A 23,270-nucleotide genomic window follows, 5' to 3' on the forward strand; every position below is an offset into this window, starting at 1 on the left:
ATTTTCTAAAACAAAAAGAATTCAGAAAAGTGGTATTGTTTTCTATATTTGTACATCTCATTAAAGTCTGACTAATATAAGACATCTGGATTCTCTTATTTCTGTCTGCATCTACTCTGTTGCAATGTGTTGTTTTAGTTGAAGGGGATTAAGATCTAGCCTCATATAGGTATGTAGTTGGAAAAGGAGTATTCTAGTAGTCTTTTCAGATTTCTGTGGCTATTCTTTAATATCACAATTGAACAAATGGTAGTTTTTTAAAGATTAGTTATGTTGCAGAATCTGTACTGATATTATAACGTACTGATCTCTTCCTTGGCTCTTGCTTATGCCTGGAATGCCCTTCCCAGTTCACACTGCAGGCATATCCCAGAGACACTGCAGGTTCAGTTCCAGACCACTGCAGTAAAGTGAATATCATAATGAAGCAAGTCAAATGAACTTTTTGATTTCCTGTGCATGTAAAAATTATGCTTACACTCTACACGAGTCTCTTAAGTGTGCATTAGTATTATGTCTAAAAAAACACCTTAATTTAAAAATACTTTATTGCTAAAAAATGCTAACCATTGTCTGAGCTTTCAGTGAATTGTAACCTTTTCTTGCTGGTGAGGGGTCTTGCCTAGATGTTGTTGGCAACCGCTGACTGATCAGGGTGGTGGTTGCCGAAGGATAGGGTGGCCGTGGCAGTTTCTTAAACTGCCCCTGTCAGTTGACTTTTCATTTCTTGAACAGTTTCTATGTAGCATGCAGTGCTGTTTGCTAGCGTTTTACCCTCACAATTCTTTCAGAATTGGAGTCAATCCTCCCAAACCCTGCTGTCATTTTATCAAGTAAGTTTCTGTAATTTTCTGAATCCTTTGTGGTCATTTCAACAGTCTTTATAGCATCTTCACCAGGAGCAGATGCTATCTCAAAAAACCACTTTCTTAGCTCATCCATGAGAAGCCACTCCTCATCTGTTCACATTTTGTCATGAGATTGCAGCACTTAAGTCACATCTTCAGGATCCACTTGTCATTCTAGTTCTCTTGCTATTTCTACCACAGCTGCAGTTACTTCCTCCACTGAAGTCTTGAACCCCATGAAGTCATCCTTGAGGGTTGGAATCCACAAACTCCTGTTCATGTTGATATTTTGACCTCTTCCCATGAATCACAAATGTTGTTCGTGGTATCTAGAATGGTGAATATTTTCCAGAAGGTCTTCTGTTTACTTTGCCCCAGTCTTCCTGAGAAATCACTATCTGTGGCAACTATAGCCTTGCAAAATGTATTTCTTATAGAAAGAGATTTAAAAATCAAAGTGACTCCTGATCCATGAGCTGCAGAATGGATGTTGTGTTACTTACAGGCATGAAAACACAATTCATTTTGTTGTACATCTCCATCAGAGCTCTTGGGTGACCAGGTGCATTGTCAATGAGCAGTAACATTTTGAAAAGAATCTGTTTTTCTGAGCAGTAGATCTCAACAGTAGGCTTAAAATACTCAGGAAGCCATGTTGTAAACAGATGTGCTGTCATCCAGGCTTTGTTGTTCCATTTATAGAGCACAGGCAGAATAGATTTAGCATAATTCTTAAGGACCCTAGGATTTTAGGAATGGTAAATGAGCACTGGCTTCAACTTAAAGTCACCAGCTGCATTAGCCCCTAACAAGAGAGTCAGCCTGTCCTTTGAAGCTTTGAAGCCAAGCATTGTTTTCTCTCTAGCTGCAAAAGCCCTAGATGGCATCTTCTTCCAACAGAAGGCTTATTTTATCTGCATTGAAAATCTGTTTATTGTAGCCATTTTCATGAATTATCTTAGCTAGATCTTCTAGATAACTTGCTGTAGCTTCTGTATCAGCACTTGCTGTTTCACCTTGCATTTTTATGTTGTGGAGGCGGCTTCTTTCCTTAACACTCATGAACCAACTTCTGCTAGCTTCATATTTGTCTTCTGCAGCTTCCTCAGCCTTCCTAGAATTGAAGAGAGTTAGGGCTGTGCTCTGGATTAGACTTTGGCTTGAGGGAATGTTGTAGCTGGTTTGATCTTCTATCCAGACTACTAAAACTTTCTCCATATCAACAATAAGGCTGTTTTGCTTTCTTATTATTTATGCGTTTACTGGATAGCACTTTTAATTTCCTTCAAGAACTTTTCCTATGCGCACAGGTGCACACAAGGTGGCTAACTGGTGCAAGAGAGCTGCCTTTCCACCTGCCTTGGCTTTCAATATCCCTTCCTTACTAAGCTTGATCATTTGTAGATTTTGATTTAAAGTGAGAGATGTGACACTCTTCCTTTCACTGGAACACTTAGAGGCTATTGTAGGGTTATTAATTGGCTTAATCTCAGTGTTATGTCTCAGGGAATAGGGAAGCCTGAGGAGAGGGAGAGAGATGGAACAGCCAGTCAGTGGGACAATCAGAATACACACATTTATCAATTAAATTCACCATCTTATGTGGCTGGTTCGTGGTATCCCACAACAATTACAGATCTGATCACAGATTCCCATAACAAATATAATAATAATGAAAATGTTTGAAGTATTACGAGAATTCCCAAATGTGACATAGACACCAAGTGAACAAATGCTGTTGCAAAAATGGCACCGATACACTTGCTCATTGCAGGGTTGCCACAAACCTTCAATTTGTAAAAACACACCAAAATCCCACAATATTTGTGAAGCACAATAAAACAAGGTATGCCTGTATAACCAATATATTTATATCCTTTCGTACTGTTACATTAAAATCCTTTGATCTGTATTACAATTTGAGTAATATACGTGGGATCTTTTTACCCATGTATAATTTTGTAGCATCATGTATTTGTTATTGGAAAATATTATCTGAGTTATACAGTTGTTTTAAACGTTGGCATATGTAAATTTATTAATATCCACTCTAAATATCATCGAAACAGTCTTTAAATATAAGGAAGCTATCAAGCTCACAGTGGCAGATTCACATTTTCCAAAATCCTAATTTTTGCTTGAAAGCTCAAATTTCATCATTGGGAAAAAAAAAAAAATACTGTTGCTTGGTTTTTTTGCAATGATAGCTTTCCTTCATTCATTTTTGAGAAAATGTCAGCCAAATATCCAAGACTGTTAATCACTCTTTCAAGTAAAATTGGTGTTCCATGAAATAAAGTAGCTTGTTCAACTCTCAGCTCAATCACACACTGCTTTTGCCCGAGACAGCATTTGTACTTCAGTATATGCCCCGCTTCAGTGTTTTATGTGTACTTCTTGATTTGTCATACCAAATACTAAAAAGACTTGTACTAAGGGTCAAGATTTAACAAAATTAATAAATAAAACATCTTCATCAAAGACACTCTATTTTTGGTTTTTGTTTTTTTTGTTTGTTTGTTTTTTGGTTGTTTTTTACTATTTTCAAAGCTTACTTACTTTGGGAAAGAGAGAGAGCAAGCCAAGCTGGGGAGGGACAGAGAGAATCCCAAGTAGGCTCCACATTGCCAGCTCAGAGCCCGATTTGGGGCTCGAACTCGCGAACCGTGAGGTTGTGACTTGAGCCAAAATCTAGAGTCAGATGCTTAACAGACTAAGTCACTCAGGCACCCCCATCAAAGACACTGTTAGGTAAAACTGGCTTGTTTCTGTTTTTGTTTTTGTTTTCATTGTGAATGCAGGTGGTGAAGAATACAAGGGCTACTATTATAGTTTGGTGCCATTGCCATGATTTGAATGAGATGCCGGTAGTATTATGCAATTGCTGCACCATCAGTGCAAATATCAACGGAGTGGCAAAGACAGCTCTTTTCTATTATTATGACGATAATATGGCAAATTTGAGCTCATGAGCTTTCTGAAAAGATCTTGAGAAACCCCACCCCACATAACCACAGACTACCTATTGAGAATCATCACTACTTTGATACAGTACAGTGTGAAATCTTATACACAGCTGGTGGCAAAGGACATTGGTGTAACCACTTGGAAAACAGTTTGCATAATCTGCTAATGTCAAAGATAGGCATTCTCAACAGTTCTCCATGTAAATGCATGTCACTAGACATTAAAAAATGTACATAACAGTATTATTCATACTAGCTTCAAGTGGGAACAGTTCAAATGTCTATCAACAGAATAGGTGAATTGTCAAAAATTAGAGAATGGAATACTCTACAATAATAAAAATGAATTTCAGCAAAACACACAACAACATGGATAAGTCGCTTAAGTACAATTCTGAGTGAATGAAGTCAAACATACTGTATGATTGCCTTTATATAAAGTCAGAAACAAAAGTAATCTAAAGCTTTTTTCTCAGCTTTACTGAGGTATAATTGACACCTAAAATTGTAAGATATTTTAAAGTGTAAATGATGATTCAATATACTTACACACTATGAAAGGATTCCCCCCGTGAAGTTTATTAGCACATGTACCACCTTACTTATATACCTTTTTTGGTGGGGAGGACATTTAAATTCTATTGTCTTAGCAAATTTCAATTACATAATACAGTGTTATCAACTGTAGTCATCATATCGTACATTAGATCCTCAGACCTTATTTATCTTATAACTGAACGTTTGTACCCTTTTACCATCCTTTCCCTATTTTCCCCACTGGCTAGCCACCACTTTCCTACTCTCTGTTTCTATGAGTTTGGTTTTTTTGGATTTTTGTTTTTTAGGAGTCCACATTTAAGGGATATCATGAGGTATTTGCCTTTCTCTGTCTGGCTTTCTCCCTTAGCATGTTACCTTCGAGTTTCATCCATGTTGTTGCAAATGACAGGATTTCCTTCTTCTTTTTTTTTTCTTTTTTAAGACTCAGTAATATTCCCCTGTGTATGTGTGTGCATGCGTGTGTATATATGTGTATAAATACACACATCTCACAAATTTATGACATCTCACATCTATACATCTCACAACCATTCATCTGTTGACAAACACTTAAGTTATTTCCAGACCTTGGCTATTGTGAACAATGCTGTTACGAACATGGAGATACTCTTTGAGATAATGATTTCATATCCTTTGGATATAGACTCAGAAGCAGGATTGTTGTATCATATGGTAGTTCTATTTTTAATTTCTTGAGGAACCTCCATACTGTTTTTATAGTGGCTTTGCCAGTTCACATTCCCACCAGCAAACATAAAATTTTGAGTTTCCTTTTCTCCACATCTTCCCTGGCGTTTGTTATCCCTTATCTTTTTGGTAATAGAATCCTAACAGCTATTTCATTGTGGTTTTGGTTTGTATTTCTCTGATGATTAATGATGTTGAGCACCTTTTCTTGTACCTGTTGGCCATTTGTATGTCTTCTCTAGAACAATGTCTATTTAGGTCCTTTGCCCATTCTTTAATTGGTTTCTTTATTTTGCTATTGAGTTATATTGAGTTCTTTGTTTATTTTGGATATTAGCCCCTTATCAGATAGGTGATTTGCAGATATTTTCTCCCATTCCATAGGTTTCCTTTTCATCTTGTTGATGGTTTCCTTTGCTGTGCAGAAGCATTTTAGTTTGATATAGTATTACTTGGGTTTCTCTGCTCTTGATGCCAAATCCAAAAAAGTCATTGTCATGACCATTGTCAAGGAGCTTATCCTCTAGGTTGAAGTTCTAGGAGTTTTACAGCTTCAGGTCTGGTGTTCAAGTCTTTAATCCATTTTGAGTTAATTTTTGTGGAAAAAGTGGTCTCGTTTCATTGTTTTGCTTGTAGCTGTCCAGTTTTCCCAACACAATTTCTTGAAGAGACTACCCTTTTCCCATTGTATATTTTTGGCTCCTTTGTTATAAATTAATTGACCATTTATGCATGAGTTTATTTCCGGAATCTGTTCTGTTCCATTTATCCATGTGTCTGTTATTATGCCAATAGCATACTGTTTTGATAGTTTTGTAATATAGTTGGAAACCAGGAAGTGTGATGCCTCCAGCTTTGCTTTTCTTTCTCAAGATTGCTTTGGCTATTCAGTCTTTTGTGGTTCTATACAAATGTTGGGATTTTTTCTGTTTCTGTGAAAAATGCCATTGGAATTTTTATAGGGATTACATTGAATCTGTAGATTGCTTTAGGGAGTATGGACATTTTAACAATGTTAATTCTTTTGATCCATGAGCATGGAGGATCTTTTATTTGTGTCTTCTTCAGCTTCTTTCTTCAGTGTCTTAGTTTTCAATGTACAGATCTTTTGCCTCCTTGGTTAAATTTATTCATGGGTGTTTGTTGTTCTAACTGTAAATGAGATTATTTTCTTTATTTCTCTTTCCAGTAGTTCATTGTTGATGTATAAAAATGCAGATGTTTGTATATTGATTTTGTGTCTTGCAATTTTACTGAATATTTATTCTAACAGTTGTTTTTGTGGAGTCTTTAAGATTTTCCATGTAGAATACCTTATGTCATGTGCAAATATTGACAGTTTTACTTCTTCCTTTCCAATTTGGATGCCTTTTTTTCTTTTTTTCCTTTTTTGCCTAATTACTCTGGCTAGGACTTCCATTACTATGCTGTTTAAAAGTGATGAGAGTGAACACCCTTGTCTTTTTCCTGATCTTAGAGGAAAGTCTTTCCACATTTCATTTCTGAGTATGATGTTAGCTGTGGGCTTGTCATAGATGGCCCTGTGTTGAGTACATTCCTTCTATACCCAAGTTATTGGGAGTTTTTATCATGAAAGAATGGTGAATTTTATCAAGTGCTTTTTCCTCATCAGTTGAGATGATCATATGATTTTTAACCTTCATTTTGTTCATGTTATATATCACATTGTTGGATTTATGGATATTAAACCATCTTTGCATTCCTGGGATAAATCCACTTGATCATAGTGTATGGCCTTTTAACGTATTGTTGAATTTGGTTTGCTCATATTTTGTTAAGTGTTTTGTATCCATGTTCATCAGGAATATTGCCTATTATTTTCTTTTCTTCTAGTGTCTTTGCCTGGCTTTGGCATTATTAGGGTAATATTGCCCTTGTAAAATGAGTTTGGAAGTATTCCTTTTCATTTTTTGGATGAGTTTGAGAAGAATTGGAATTAGTTCTTCTTTAAATGTGGTAGAATTCACCAGTGAAACCCTCTCGTCCTGGACTTTGTCGGAAGGCTTTTGATTACTTTTCTTTATGGTAGGTGTATGTTTCTAGGAATTTATCTGTTTCTTCTAGATTGTCCAATTTGGGAGCATATAGTTATTCATAGTAATCTCATAATCCTTTGTATTTATGCGATATAAGTTGTAATGTCTCCTCTTTCATTTATAATTTTATTTATTGAGCCCTCTCTCTTTTTTCTTGGTAAGTTTAGCTAATGGTTTGCCTATTTTGTTTATCTTTTCAAAAACTAGCTCTTAGCTTTATTGATCTTTTCTGTTGTCATTTTAGTTTCTATTTCATTTATTTCCACTCGATCTTTGTTATTTCCTCCCTTCTGTTAACTTGGGGCTTAGTTTTTCTTAAACAAGTAATGTAAGGTTTTGGTGGTTAGATTAACATTTTGGGAGGAAAGATGAGTTATTGGGGGGCGCCTGGGTGGCTCAGTTAAGCATCCCACTTTGGCTCAGGTTATGATCCCACAGTTTGTGAGTTCATGCCCTGTGTTGGGCTCTGTGCTGACAGTGCAGAGCCTGGAGCCTGCTTCAGATTCTGTGTCTCCCTCTCTTTCTGCCCCTCCTCCACTCACACTGTCTCGCTCCCTCTCAAAAATGAATAAACATTTCAGAAATTAAAAAAAAAAAAAAAAAAAGATGAGTTATTGGAAGCAGGGTTACTAGAGTTTTGTCATATGTTCTTACTGTTCTATTTTATGTGCTGGGTAATAGTCATTGAGGCATATATTTTGTGATAAATCATGGAGCTGTTCATTTTCTGTACTTTTCTGCATGTGTGGTATGTGTTGCAATAGAAAAGTTAAAGAAAAAAGATTAGCAGCTTTTTAGTGTTGTTTCAGCAAATGCTTTTACTTAGAAACATGGCATTTTTGCCTCATAAGTAAATTATTACCTATTTTTTTAATGCATTAAACCATGCAACCCCAGCATCAAAAACTGTCTTTTCTAAAGTTTTAACATGTTCACAAATTAAATTTTTTGTTTATATCAAGTGAGATTATATTCCTTATTGCTAGTGTAGTAAGCTTAAAAGTTCCAGCTAAGGAATATCTTAAATAATGAGGTGATAGTTAAGTCAGTTCTGTTCCTCAGGATTTATTTATTTATTAGTTTTATTATCTAATTCTGAAACCTTTGGGCACATCTACAAAGTGTAAAAAAATAAATACATTCCTGTTTCTGATTCTCATATTTGTGATAAACAAGCCAGTGTAAAGATCAAGATATGCCCTGTCTGAACACAGACAACCTCTACAGCTTCCTGGTGCTACTTGTGTCCTGTGTGAAGAATCCTTTATCTCTCTTTTGTTTACATTTGCTGAGACTGATAGAAATGAGACCATTTCTCTTGGCAAATGAAGGATATAACATGTTGATTATAGAGATCCATTTATATGTTGACTTGAGTTTTTTTAATGGATTTTCCTTTTTAGAGTAGTTTCAGATTGAGAGCGAGATTGAGCAAAAACACAAATACTTCCCATAAACTCCCTGCCCCATACATGCATAGCCTCCTCCTTGTCAACATCCCCCACCAGAGTGGTACATTTGTTAAATTGTTGACTGTATTGACACATTATTATCAACCAAAGTCCCTAGTTTGCAGTAGGTTCACTAGTGTTGTGTATTCTATGTTTGAACATAGCATTCTGTGTTGATGTGTATCTACCATTACAGTAGCATACATAGTCGTTTCACTGCTTTAAAAATCCTGTGTTCTACCTATTCATCCCTCTCTCCACCCTACCCCTGGCAACTGATCTTTGTTATTATCTCCATGGTTTTGTCTTTTCCAGAATGTCATGTAGTTGGAATCCTATAGTATATAGCCTTTTCACACTGGCTTTTTTCACTTAGTAATAGGCATTTGTTTCCTCTATGTCTTTTCATGGCCTGATACCTCATTTCTTTTTAGCTGAATAATATTCTGGTATCTGGATGTACCACAATTTATCCATTCACCTACTGAAGGACATCTTGGTTGCTTCCAAGTTTTGGCAGTTGTGAATAAAGCTGCTGTAAATATGTGTGCAGGTTTTGGTTCACGTTTTCAACTCCTTTGGGCAAATACCAAGCAGTGCGATTGCTCAAGAGTATATTTCGTTTTCTAAGAAACCACCAAACTGTTTTCTAAAGTGACTGCCCCATTTTGCATTCCCACCAGCAATGAACAGGAAAGAGTTCCTACTGCTGTATATCTTCACCAGCATTTGGTGTTATCAGTGTTCTGGATCTTGGCCATTCTAATATGTATGTGGTGGTATTGACTGGCTTTTCAGCATGCTTGGCCAAGACGCTGCTTGTGAGGCATTTTCTATGGATCACATGATTTGTATACCCCCACCCTCAGCCATAAAAATGAACAGCAGTTTTTTCAGCAATCTGTGAGCCAGTTTTTATTGGAATTTTGAACACTTAAAAGAATAAAAAACATGGGGAAAGTTCTGTAAGTTCCTTTGGGGTGCTAGATTCATTGATGAATGAGTCAGGAAGTTAGAACTTTGTTGATATAACCTCCTCCAGATGCATTCACAAGTTAGCAAAACTCAGTATCATTGCTTCATATTAAATAACTTTTGTTTCATGGTGTTAACCCATGAAACTGAAAACAATTGGAGTTCCTCAGGGACCTTGTTATTCACTACTGTATGCCTGCATTTAACCTAGTGCTGGGCACATAAGAGTCACTTTAAGTATTTGTTCAACTGAAAATTGAAGTAGGGCCTGGAAGTATGGGAGATAACTGTATTTTTCAACTGAGAATTTTTTTTTCAAATTTATTTTTCAACTGAGAGACTTTGGAAAAGGCTTCATTCATGTTAATGCTAAAGAATACAGTGATCAAAAATGGTAAGCTGTACAATTTCTTTCTAGATAGGTCTCCTGAGGCAAGGGAAACAAAATTAAAAGTAAACTGTTGGGACTACATCAAGATAAAAAGCTTCTGTGCAGTGAAGGAAATAATCAACAAAACTAAAAGGCAGCCTATGGAATAGGAGAAGATATTTGCAAATAACATATCCAGTAAAGGGTTAGTATTCAAAATCAATAAAGAAGTTATCAAGCTCAACACCCGAAAAACAAATAACCTGATTAAAAAATGGGTGGAAGACATGAACAGACATTTCTCCAAAGAGGGCACCCAGATGGCCAACAGATACCTGAAAAGATGGTGAACATCATTTATCATCAGAGAAATGTAAGTCAAACCTACAATGAAAGATCACCTCACTTATACCTGTCAGAATGGCTCAAATCAACAATGCAAGAAACAACAGGTGTTGGTGAGGCTGCAGACAAAGGGGAACCCTCTTATTCTGTTGGTGGGAATGCCAACTGGTACAGCTACTCTGGAAAATAGTATGGAGGTTCCTCAAAAAGTTAAAAATAGAACTACCCCACAATCCAGCAGTTGCATCACTAGATATTTTTACCCAAAGAATACAAAAATAAAATTCAAAGAGATAAATGTACCCTGATGTTTATAGCAGCATTATTTACTGTAACCAAATTATGGAAACAGCTCAAATGTTCATCAGTTGATAAGTGGATAAAGAAATGTACACACACACACACACACACACACACACACACACACACACTGGAATATTACTCAGCCATAAAAAGAGTGAAATCTTGCCATTTACAGCAACGTGAATGGAATTAGAGAATATAATGCTAAATGAAATAAGTCAGAAAAAGACAAATACCATATGGTCTCACTCATGTGTGGAATTTAAAAAACAAGCAAAGGGAAAAAGGGAGGGGGCAAACCAAGAAACAGACTCTTGGCTGTAGAGACCAAATGGATAGTTACCAGGGGGAGCTTAGTGGGAGGATGGGTTAAATAGGTGATGGGGATTAGAGTGTACTTGTGATGAGCTCTGGGTGATGTGTGGAAGTGTTGAATCACTGTATTGTACACCTGAAACTAATATTACACTATATGTTAAGTAATTGGAATTTAAACAAAAAATTTTTTAAAAAATAAAAAATTCATAAAATTGGTGGAATAACCAGAAATTAGAATATGCTATAAAGCATCTAAATTAGAGTGTTATTGGTGCATAAATAAACCGGGGGCTAGAACTTAAAGGCTCAGAAAGAGACCTCAGCTATACTACAAAGATTGTATCTTACATCATTGAAGTAAATGGTCCTAGGTCAATTTGGTAGCTATGTCATTGTGTCAACCAGAAATAAGTTGCAGAATTTTATTTACATTGTGGCAGATGGTGTGATGTGAATATATGTTTATCCCCCCAGGAATTTGGGGATAATAATGCTGTGGTAATTTGTAGTATCTCCAGCACATCAGTAGTAATTTCCATAATCTTAGAATTATAGTACATAATTCATCTACTTTTAACCCACCTTGAACATATTTCTTTCAAACTAGGAGTATTTTATTTGGGAGAAATAATAAAATGTAAAAGAATATAAAGACACTTTTTTAAAGTACTGTACATTGAAATAAATTTTTAGAATCAGAGCATTTATTCATTTTGAAAAATATTTCCAAACATAAACCAGGAAGAATGCTTGGTATCTTATTACTTGCCTCATACTTAATGATGTTGGCATTATGGTGTTTTGGTAGTGTATAAAGTACTTTAATTTCTACTTTATTTCTTTAATTACATTTAGTTTAGTTACTTTGTTTTCTTTTTTAAGATACAGCAGAAACACAATATTCAGAGATTCAGAAAACTTATTTTTAAGGGGATTATTTTGGATCATAGAAGTCATTTTCCCTTGCAGAAGTTGTAATAATTATATTCATAGGGTAGCATAAGACTAATGCATCTTGTAGGTAAAATACTAGAACTTTTAAGGAAAACTTACAGAACATTGGTCACTAAGCAAAACAAAAATGGTGAAATTGAATTTAAAAAACCTTTATTTTGTGCTTGCAGAAAATAGGTTGAGAAGTATTGATATTTATGGGGATCAGACAGTTATATGCTGGACATTTTTAAGAGCTGTAAATATTGATCTGTGGTTTTTTTTTGTAATTTTAAAAATACAGGAAAAGCATAGAAAGTAAACAATCAAATGTCACCCAACTCAATATTTTGCTTCAGAAACTTTTAGAAATAAATAAAACGTGTGATTTTTAGTATTATGTTTAATTTTTACTTTAAAACTTATGGTTCTCCTAGTGCTTTGTGTAAATTTGGGTAATTTTAAGACTTGCAAGTTTAAAGAAAGAAGGAAATTAACTGTCGCATAGGTGAGTGGGAGTGATTGGTTTACAGAGTTAAGGGTATCTAAGAAAATAAATAGATATATACCCTCTTTGGAACTGAGTGAGCCACATCCATGAGAATGCAGAAGCAGATGAAATTGATCAGATTTTTTCTAAATTTTCCTGTTTGATGTCAGACTTAGGGGAATGGTGTTGAGTAAGCTTGGCAGGAGAGAGAATATGTCTTTGTTTTGTTTTAAAGGTTATGTCTTTATTTAGAGTGTGTCTGAGTGGGGCAGGGACAGAGAGAAAGGGAGTGAGAGAGAGAATCTCAAGCAGGCCCTGCACTGCCAGCGCAGAGCCCGATGTGGGGCTTAAACCTACGAGCCATGAGATCATGATGTGAGCCAAAGTCAAGAACCAGACAACTAACCAACAGAGCCACACAGGTGCCCCAAGAATATGTCTTTTTATATCTAGCCAAAAATGGCATTTAATTATAAAAGATACCTGCAAATTATGTGCTTGTGAGTCAGAGTGGATAGGAGGAAGATAGAGCCATAGTAGGCACATAATTTATTTCTCTGAAAAAAATGAAAAATTTTCTCTAAGCACTTTAACCATACAACCATATATTCAAAATACATTCTCTACCTTTTGTATTTTTAAAAATTCCTGTAGGTGCAACCCAGCAATTGCAGTGCTAGGTATTCATCCAAATGATACAGAGTGCCTCGAAGGGGCACATGCACCCCAGTGTTTGTAGCAGTCCTGTCAACAATAGCCAAAGTATGGAAAGAGCCCAAATGTCCAACAGATGAATGGATAAACAAGATGTGGTGTGTGTATGTATATGTATATATATACACACATATACATACACACACATATATGTACATACAATAGAATATTACTTAGTGATCAAAAAGAATGTAATTTTGCCATTTGCAACAATGTGGATGGAGTTAGAGTGTATTATATTAAGCAAAATAAGTCAGAGAAAGACAACTATGATTTCACTCATGTGTAGAACTTGAGAACAAAACAGGCGAACGTAAGGGAACAAAACAGATGAACATAAGGGAAGGGAAGGGAAGCAAAAATAATATAAAAACAGAGAGGGAGACAAACCACAAGAGACTCTGAAATATAGAGAACAAACAGGGTGGCTCGTGTGGTGTTGGATGGGGGGATGGGCTAAATGGGCAAGGGGCATGAAGGAGGGCACTTATTGGAATGAGCACTGGGTGTTATATGTAAGTGATGAATCACTAAATTGTATTCCTGAAATCATTATTACACTACATCTTAAGTAACTTGGATTTAAATTTAAAAAATAATAATGATAAATAAAGAATAAATTAATAAAATAAAAATTCTTGTAGGTGTTAATTGGGGTGACATTAAAGAAAGACATGGTAAACATCTATTTACAGGTCTACTAGGAAATAACAGAGAATTAATTATAAGCAGTATAATTATAAAAGTTAATATAAGAAATACTTCCTCTTTGTAGTACTCTGCTTATCAGTACCTATGTTTGTAAACAAACATACTGCTAAAAGTGCCCAAAGGTATCTTTTAGACCAGCAAAGCCATGACACTTTACTAGAAGCTTTTATGGCTAAATGTGCTACATATGCCTTTTGTGCTTTCCTTGCTGCTTGGTTTTTTTTCCCTCTTTTTTAATGTTTCGTTTATTTTGAGAGAGAGGGTGCAAGTTGGGGTGGGGCAGGGAGAGAGGGAGAGAGAGAATCCCAAGCAGGCTCCGTGCTGTCAGCACAGAGCCTGATGCAGGGTTTGGACCCATGAACCATGAGATCATGACCTGAGCAGATATCAAGAGTCAATCCCTTAATCAAGTGAGCCACCCAGGCGCCCCTTTCCTTGCTTTCTTTTTATCAGACTTCGTCTCTTCTGATTTCTGATGGCTAACTCCCTCCACTCACACTTGACATCACTCTTGGTTAACAAGCATTTTTGGAACAATTACTGGTCTCTGGCACTGTGCTAGGTGTTTAATATACTAAGATGTATAAATTCATTCCCTATTCAAAGAACTCAGTGATCATTTGGCCTTCTCTTCTCTTGGCCTTCCCTCAACTGTTTTCATTACAGGTAGTGCAGTGTAACCACCAACGTTCTTCCTGGTATTTGACTTTGTTCCATACTTTGTTCTTGTTTTTTAAATTTTTTTATTGCTGCCGATCAAAGGAATCCATGCCACCATAGGACAAAAGATAAAATCATTAATGTTTATGTGATAAAGAATACACAGAGAATGGGGCACCTGGCTGGCTCGTTCATTAGAGCATACAACTCTTGATCTCAGGATCATGAGTTCAAGTACCACATTGGGCATAGAGCTTACTTTAAAACAACAGCAATAGGGGCGCCTGGGTGGCGCAGTCGGTTAAGCGTCCGACTTCAGCCAGGTCACGATCTCGCGGTCCGTGAGTTCGAGCCCCGCGTCAGGCTCTGGGCTGATGGCTCGGAGCCTGGAGCCTGTTTCCGATTCTGTGTCTCCCTCTCTCTCTGCCCCTCCCCCGTTCATGCTCTGTCTCTCTCTGTCCCAAAAATAAATAAAAAACGTTGAAAAAAAAAAAAAAACACAACAGCAATAATAATAATAAATGAAGTCTGTGTCAAAAAAACATAGTGGAAAAAAAAAAAACAAATACACAGGGAATAAAACCCATGTACCATTTGAGTACCTGCTGATAGTACCTCAGAGTCCTACTTTAAAAAATACATTATTTTAAATGTATTTTGGGGTTTGTTTTTTGGTTTTCTGTTTTGTTTTGCTTTGTTTTTTAGAGAGAGCACAGGTGAGTGGGGCAGGGGGCAGAGAGAGAGAGAGAATGAATCCCAAGCAGGCTCCGTGCTCAGTGCTGAGCCCAATGTGGGACTCAATCCCACTACCCGAAGTTGGACTCTTAACTAACTGAGTCACCCAAGCACCCCTTTTTTTACTTTTTTTCTTTTTTTCTTTTTAAATGTTTACTTATTTTGGTAAAGAGAGAAAGAGAGCGCTCAAGCAGGGGAGGGTCAGAGAGAGCGGGAGAGAATTCCAAGCAGGCTCTAAGCTGTCAGCGCAGATCCTGACACAGGGTTCAATTTCAAGAACGGTGAGGTCATGACCTGAGTCAAAATCAAGAGGCAGACACTCAACCAACTGAGCCACCCAGGCACCTCCGAATGTGTATTCTTTTAATCTCAGCAATATTGAGTTCAGTTAAACATAATTTTCATTCATGGTGCACTGTCGTTATTGGTCTTCCCAAGGCACTTGTGTCATATTACTTTGTAACAAAACCGTTTATTCTTTCCTATGAGTCTACAGGTCATTTGGGTGATACTGATCTCAGTTGGACTTGGTTAGCTGATGGTTTAGCTGGAAACTGGCCAATCTAGATGACCTCACATGTCTCTCAGACATGCCTAATCAGGGCATGATCTGTTTGGTAGCATAGGTCCAAGAAAGAATGTGGAAATGCACAGCTACTATTTTTGTAAATTTTTGTTACCATACCATCAGTCAAAACGAGTCACATGGCCAAACTCAGAATTAGGGTGTGATATACTAAGGGGTGCCAATACAGAGAGGTGTGAAAAATTGAAGCCATTAATTCAGTTAATCTAATCTAATCTAATCTAATCTAACCTAACCTAACCTAACTCTGTAGTAATTGCAGTACAGCACTTGGTGGTTGCCTTAGAGCTACTATTGGTCAGTAGTACAGAAAAGCTAGAAACTAGAGATCACCCAGCCCTTCAGTATATGTGTGTCACTGGGGCAGACTGCCACAGTCTTCTGAGAGTCACGACTTGAGCTTTATTTTCTCCTCTCAAATCTTTTGCACTTGCCTCTCCAATAGTAGATGACCAACTATAACCCGGAACCAGGCAGGAAAGGGAATTTTAGGAAACATAGTCCTTAGTTTGGATGGGGACAGTAATGCCAAGCTGGCAAAACACAATTCAACATAGTCCCTTTCTTGTTTTATTTTTTCCTCTTTATTCCAATGTCCTCTCCCATTCTTTTTTCTTCTCTTTTGGAGGTACTCACTTTAATATTGTTGATATGTCATCTTTTATTGTGTATATAGTCTCATAAAATATGAGTGATCTTTTATATGTGCTTTTAGTTTACATGAATGATAATGTACCATGCATCTTGTTCTGTTTCCTAGTTTTTCCCATTTAACTCTGTTGAAATTCTGTCCCTGTAGGTGCATTTATTTGTTGCTTCTCATTGGTGCAAAATATTCAGTGGTATTTTCCTGCCACATTTTACTTACTCATTCTTCTAGTTAAGGGCTCTTTGGTTGTGTCCAGTTCCAAGTTACACCCAGGAAAAAAGTGCTGCATAAATGGTCTTCAGTGTATTCCCTAATGGACTTGTATAAAAATGTTTCTGGAATATATATCCAGGAATATATTGCATGTGGCCTTCTCTCTCTCAAAGCCAGTGACAGCTTGTTGAATCCTTGTCCTTCTTCAAATCTCTGACTTCCTCTTTTGCAACCAGCTGTAGAAAATTCTGCTTTTAAAGGACTCACGTGTTTAGGTTGGGAACACCCAGCAAATCTCCACATCTTGAGGCCATCTGACTTGGAACTTTATTTTATTTTTGTATTTGGGGGACCTTTTAGTAAATAAACTGTAAGGCAGGAGGAATAAGTGTCATCTCACTTTATTTTTTTTTTTAATTTTTTGCTCATTGCTTTATTTTTTTCATCACAAGTGTGTTCTTTAATACCCATCCTCTATTTCGCCCATCCTCCCCCCACCCACTTGTCTGGTAACTATCAGTTTGTTCTCTATGGTTCTTTTCTCTATAGTTCTCTTTTTTCCTTTTATTTGCTCATTTGTTTTGTTTCTTAAATTCTGCTTATGAGTAAGATCCCGTGATATTTGTCTTTTTCTGACTTATTTCACTTAGCATTATACTCTGTATCTCTATGTTGTGCAAATAGCAAGATTTCATACTTTTTAATGGCTAAATAATATCCCACTGTTACAATATAATAAATCCATCATACATACACACACACACACACACACACACACACACACACGCCTATCACATCTTGTCTATCCATTCATCTGTTGATGGACACTTGGGGTGCTTCCATAGTTTGGCTATTGTAAATAATGCTGCAATAAATATAAGGGTGCATGTATACTTTGAATTCGTGTTTTTGTATTTTTGGGGTAAATACCCCGCAGTGCGATTACTGGATCGTAGGGGAGGTCTATTTTTAATTTTTTGAGGAGCCTGCATAAAGTTTTCCAGAGTAGCTGCACCAGTTTGCATTCTCACCAACATTGCAAGAGAGGGTGTCCTCTTTCTCCACATCCTTGCCAACACCTGTTGTATCTTATGTTTTTTATTTTAGCCATTCTGACAGATATGAGGTGATACCTCATTGTAGTTTTGATTTGCATTTCCCTGATGATAAGTGATGATGAGCATCTTTTCATGTGTCTGTTGGCCATCTGGTTGTCTTCTTTGGAGAAATGTCTGTTCATGTGTTCTGCCCATTTTTTAATGGGAATACCATTTGGTTTTTGTGTGTTGAGCTGTAAAGTCCTTTATATTTTTTGGATACTAACCCTTTGTCAGATATGTTATTGCAAATATCTTCTCCCATTCAGTAGGTTGTCTTTTAGTTTTGTTTTTCCTTCCATGTGCAGAGCTTTTTATTTTGATGTAGTCCCAATAGTTTTTGGTTTTTTTGTTTTTGTTTTTGTTTTTTTGCTTTTCTTTCCTTTGCCTCAGTAGACGTATCTAGATAAATGTTGCTACGGCAGATGTCAGAGAAATTACTGCATGTGTTCTCTGATCTGGAAATTGAATTGCAAAATCCCTTCTTGGCAGTTCCTGCCTTAGTGGTTGACTAAATAAAGCTGGGGTTGAGAACCTTGGGGTGCATCTTAGAAATCTGCCTATCGTACCCTGAGTCTACACCTACACTTGACATTAAACAACTTTCTAATTTTTGTCAATCTGGTAAATGTAATGAATGTTTCTTAAAATGCCTTATTTTCATTTGCATTTCTTTAATTTGTAATGAATTTGAGTGTTTCCTCTTTCATCTTAGCCATTTGAATTTTCCTTTTTGTAAATCTCTTTTCATATCCCTTGCCCAGTTGGGAAGCGGCATATTTTCTTGTTTTCTTGGCAGGAGGCCCTTATATATCCTGTCCATTAATCACTTGTCAATATTAGATGCTGAAAATATTTTATTCTTTTTTGAAAGATTTTATTATTAAGTGATCTCTACACCCAACATGGGGCTCAAACTCAACCCTGAGATCAAGAGTCACATTATCTATTGACTGAGCAAGCCAGGTGCCCTGAAAACATTTTCTTCTTAATCTGTCATTCTTCTTCTGACTTTGCTTATATACTTTCTTTATTAAATAGAAATCCGTAATGCTAATGTCAAATTTGTCACGGTGCCTGGGTAGCTCAGTCGAACGGTTAAGTGTCCAACATTGGCTCAGGTCATGGTCTCATGGTTTGTAAGTCTGAGCCTAGCACTGGGCTCTCTGCTGTCAGTGCAGATCTTGCTTCGGATCCGCTGCCTCCCTTTCACTCTGCCTCTGTCTCTCAAAAATAAATAAAAGCATTTTTAAAAAACTAAAACATAATTGTCCATATTTCAGTTTATCATTTGGATTTGGTGGATCTTGTTAAAGAAGTCCTACCCACTGGCAAAGTCACAAATTGGATGCATAATTGGTATATTTTATTCTTCATTTCTAACGAGTATTTAAGATTACAAATCTTAAATTTGCAGTGTTATTAGTTTTTGACCCTGTCATCTCTAATAGTTACTTGTTTATATATGCTTTTTAAAAAATTGAGGTGGAATTCATATAACATAATTAACCATTTTAAAGGGTACATTTTGTGGCATTTAATGCATTTTTATCATGTTATATAACTACCACCTGTATCAAGTTCCAAAACATTTTCATTACCCCAAAAGAAAGCTCCTGCCCGTTGCCATTGCTCCTTCCTCCTCCAGACCCATGGCTCTCACCAGTCTTTATGGATTTACCTCTTTGAGACATTTCCTTATAAATGAGATCGTACAATATGTGGCCTTTTATGTCTTACTTTCACTTAACATAACGTGTTCAAGGTAAGCCATGTTTCAATGTGTATATAAGTATTTCATTTCATCTTCTGGCTGAATATTATTCCATTCTTTGCATATATTAATTTTGTTCATTCATTTATCCATTAATGGACATTTGAATTGTTTCCACCTCTGGCTATAGCAAATAGTGCTGTTATGAACATTAAGGTACACGTATGTATTTGAGTACCTGGCTTTTTTTTTTAATGTTTTATTTATTTTTGAGAGAGAGAGAGAGTGCATGCACGTGCAAGAGGGAAGGGGAGGGGCAGAAAGAGAGGGAGACACAGAATCTGAAGCAGGCTCCAGGCTCCAAGCTGTCAACATAGAGCCCGACGCAGGGCTCGAACCCACAAACTGTGAGATCATGACCTGACCCAAAACCAAGTGTTGGATGCTTAACTGACTGAGCCACTCAGGTGCCCTGACTACCCGGCTTTAATTCTTTCAGGTATATACCTAGGAGTAGAATTGGTAGGTTGTATAGTAATTCTTTATCTTTTTAAGAAACCACCAAACTGTTTTCCTAAGCAACTACGCCATTTAACGTTTCTGGTTTCACTCCATTATGACCAAGGAAAAAAAACTTGTATGATTTCAGTCTTTTTTAGTTTATTGAGATGTGTTTTATGTCTTAGGATGTGGTGTCCTCAACAATATTCCATGTGTACTTGAGACAAATGTGCAGTCTGCCGTTGGGTGGAGTCTATCACTTTTAAGTTTCCTCTCTCTTAATTCAGCATGTGTTTGGTTGCTATAAACCTTTGACTGTTTTCCAGAGTTCCCACAGTTGATTCTGACAGTTTTTACTCATTATTTTTAGTTGTTCTGTGGAGGGACAGTCCTTCAAAGGTACCCATCCTGTCATGTTTGCCAACATCACTCTCAGTAATTCCTTTTTAAAATGTTTTGTAATGTCTCTTTAACATTCTGAAGTAAAATGTATAGGTAATCTAACTTACTTCATAGAGAAGTTTAAAAAAAACAATGTAATGTGGGGCGCCTGGGTGGCTCAGTCGGTTGGGCATCTGACTTCAGCTCAGGTCATGATCTTGCAGTTTGTGGGTTCGAGCCCCTCATTGGGCTCTGTGCTGACAGCTCAGAGCCTGGAGCCTGCTTAGAGTTCTGTGTCTCCCTCTCTGTTCCTGCCCTACTTGTGCTCTCTCTCTCTGTCTCTCTGTCTCTCTCTCTCTCTCTCATAAATAAGCATTAAGGTGCGCCCGGGTGGCTCAGTCGGTTAGGCGTCTGACTTCGGCTCAGGTCATGATCTCACGGTTCGTGGGTTCCAGCCCCACGTCAGGCTCTGTGCTGACAGCTCAGAGCCTGGAGCCTGTTTCAGATTCTGTGTCTCCCACTCTCTCTGCTCCCCCCTGTTCACACTCTGTCTCTGTCTCAAAAATAAATAAACATTAAAAAAAATTAAAAAAAAATCAATGTAACGTATAAACTGTAGTGAATAGAAGAAATAAAAGGAAGTAATTTTTAAAGCATAGTATGAATTTCAGTATGTGAGTACATATGATATTAGAAGGCATAATGAAGTAGTGACATGTTTTACCTATTTAAATAAGTTGGATTAAAGAGATGTAAGAGGACCAGATTCCTTTTTGTACAAATGCTAATAAGTGAAAGACTAAAATGTAGTCATAAAAACTAAACTTTTTATATGTACAGGAAATGAGAGAAATCACTTAAGGAGGAGTTGAGGTAAAACATCAATACAAATTATAGACTAAAGAGGTGAAAGAAAGGAGAAAGTATAATATTCTTATAAATATGCTGGACCTTATTTGAATCATAATTGCTTTGTAAAGAGTGAGGAAATATATTTTTTTATTAGAAATCCTAACACATGTCAGGGCAAATATGTTAGTATTGAGTACTTAAGTCCCTGGAAACAACGTCCTTTCAGTGAATATGGGATTCAGAGATGGATTTTTAAAAAGCAGTGATAGGAAGTGCCCGGGTGGCTCACTTGGGTAAACGCCCAACTCTTCTTTTCAGCACAGGTCGTGATCTCCCAGTTCATGGGTTTGGGCTCCATGCTGACAGAACAGTCTGCTTAGGATTCTCTCTCTCTCCCTGTCTCTGTCTGTCCCTCTCCCCCCTGCCACCACCTCTCTAAATAAATAAACAAACATTAAAAAAAATAAAAAGCAGTGATAGGACGTTTAGGACCAGTTTCAAAGTGAGTTTGAAAAATAACCAGTAATTACAAAATAAATGAATGATTTTAATTGGTAATTTTTACACTAGAGTTCTCATTCATATACATATATGCCTATATATGATATGCAATATTTTTAGAACCAATGGAATTAAATAAGATGCCTTCATTTCTCTTTATTTCTTTCTTTTTTTTTTAAAGTAGGCTTCATGCCCAGCACAGAGCCAAAACTCCTGACCATGAGATCAAGACCAGAGTCAAGATCAAGAGTCAGATGCTGAGCCAACTGAGCGCCCCACGTGCCCTAAGAGGCCTTTGTTTCATGTATTTCTGTAATTCAGTATTTGATACTAAGTCTCTTAAAAGGAGTTTCACATTCTCTATTGTGTATTTAAAATTGGCTTTTTTCAGGCACCTGGGTGGCTCAGTTAGGTGATCCTATGGTCGTGGGGCTCTACACTGAACATGGAGCCTGCCTGGGGGGATTCTCTCTCTGCCCCTTCCCTGCTTGCACACACTCTCTCAAAATATAAGTAAACAAAATAAAATAGGCTTTATTGCTATAGTAACTGCACTGTTACACCAAAGCACTTTCAAACAAATGCACAATTTGAGGTACAAGCATAAGTAAATTAATTTTCTCCCAAAAAAGTGAGTATAATAGTCATATCTGGATCCAGAAGCTTTCTTAAATTTATACTATTTAAATTGTGTTGACCTTCAGAGAATTTTTTAGCTTGTTATAAATGTTGCCTGGCTTGTTTCCTACCTGTTTCAAATAGAATGAGCACCCTCTTTTGTAAATTTGTAAAGATCTTTAAATCTAATTGCTCCCAATCTTTTAAATATTTTTTTTAAAGTTTATTTATTTATTTTGAGAGAGACAGAGAGAGTACAAGTTGGGGGGAGCAGAGAGAGAGAGAGAGAGAGAGCGAGAGAGAAGCCCAAGCAAGCTCCACCCTGTCAGCACTGAGCTCTACGTGGGGCTCGAACCCACGAAACCACAAGATCGTGACCTGAGCCAAAACCAGGAATTGGACGCTTAACCACCTGAGCTACCCAGGTGCCCCAGTTGCTCCCAATATCTTTTAAAGATAGGGTTCTGCTCTTCTTACCTCTGAGTTGTGGTGCAAATTAAGTGAAATAACGTATATAAAAGTGTATACTGTGTTTATAAAAATCTGCATTAAAAGCATTATTAATAAAATTTAATAATAGGACAACACATGTTCTAGAGGCTATTCCCTTGAGAAAATCAAATCTCAAGCATAGGTCAGAATTTTAAGAGATTATTTAATTCTTCACATTTAAAAATTTTAATTCATAATCTCTTACTTTGGCTTGTCTCTCGATCAGAAATACTTTTTTTTTTTTTTTTAACGTTTATTTTTGAGACAGAGAGAGACAGAGCATGAATGGGGGAAGGTCAGAGAGAGAGGGAGACACAGAATCTGAAACAGGCTCTAGGCTCTGAGCTGTCAGTACCGAGCCCAACGCGAGGCTCAAACTCACGGACTGCGAGATCATGGCCTGAGCTGAAGTCGGACGCTTAACCGACTGAGCCACCCAGGCGCCCCATCAATCAGAAATACTTTTTATGCAGAAATGTATTTTGTGACAGAAGTACTTTGCCCTTTGGTTGTTGTACTTTTTGAAAATACAGAGCAAACTT

At 36.9% G+C, this 23,270-nt stretch overlaps 1 protein-coding gene across 6 annotated transcripts in view; it reads left to right on the forward strand.

The window, feature by feature from the left end:
* Window positions 1–23,270, forward strand: part of NARS2 (asparaginyl-tRNA synthetase 2, mitochondrial) — a 130,144-nt gene that overhangs the window by 33,620 nt on the left and 73,254 nt on the right. The gene's annotated exons all lie outside the window — the stretch shown is intronic.

The sequence above is a fragment of the Panthera leo genome, chromosome D1 (genome assembly GCF_018350215.1).
Source record: "Panthera leo isolate Ple1 chromosome D1, P.leo_Ple1_pat1.1, whole genome shotgun sequence".
In the NCBI taxonomy this organism is placed as follows: Eukaryota; Metazoa; Chordata; class Mammalia; order Carnivora; family Felidae; genus Panthera; species Panthera leo.